The sequence below is a fragment of the Scatophagus argus genome, chromosome 6 (genome assembly GCF_020382885.2).
Source record: "Scatophagus argus isolate fScaArg1 chromosome 6, fScaArg1.pri, whole genome shotgun sequence".
NCBI lineage: Eukaryota > Metazoa > Chordata > Actinopteri > Scatophagidae > Scatophagus > Scatophagus argus.
Genome location: NC_058498.1, coordinates 2,383,761 through 2,384,250, shown reverse-complemented (window position 1 = coordinate 2,384,250; position 490 = coordinate 2,383,761).

Genomic DNA, 490 nt, shown 5'->3' with positions numbered 1-490 from the left:
CTCAACTAACCCCGCACCCCCACCCCCACCTCCACCTCTCTCTCTCTCTCTCTCTCTCTCTCTCTCTCTCTCTCTCTCTCTCTCCTACACACAAACACTCACAGACATGCGCGCAGGGAGGAAGCACAAATCCATTTTTGCATGATAGACGTGAGACATGAACGGGTTGTGTCGAATAAACAATGCAGTCACACCAGTGTGTGTGTGTGTGTGTGCGTGTGTGTGTGTGTGTGTGTGTGGTCCTGGGGTCACTGTCACGGATCACCAGATTCAAACAGAGATCAGTACCACGGACAGCGGCCATCATCATCTTATTCTGGAAGAAGGAAAAATTAGAAAATTTTGAAATCACGTGACCTGAATGAATGTAAAATATTGTGTCACATTCAGAATTACTGTTAGGTTTTACAAAGATGAGTGACATAAGACAGCCCTGTGAGGAAAAGGAAATCCTTGAGAAGTAGTGGTCTCTTTCAGAATAAAATGCATG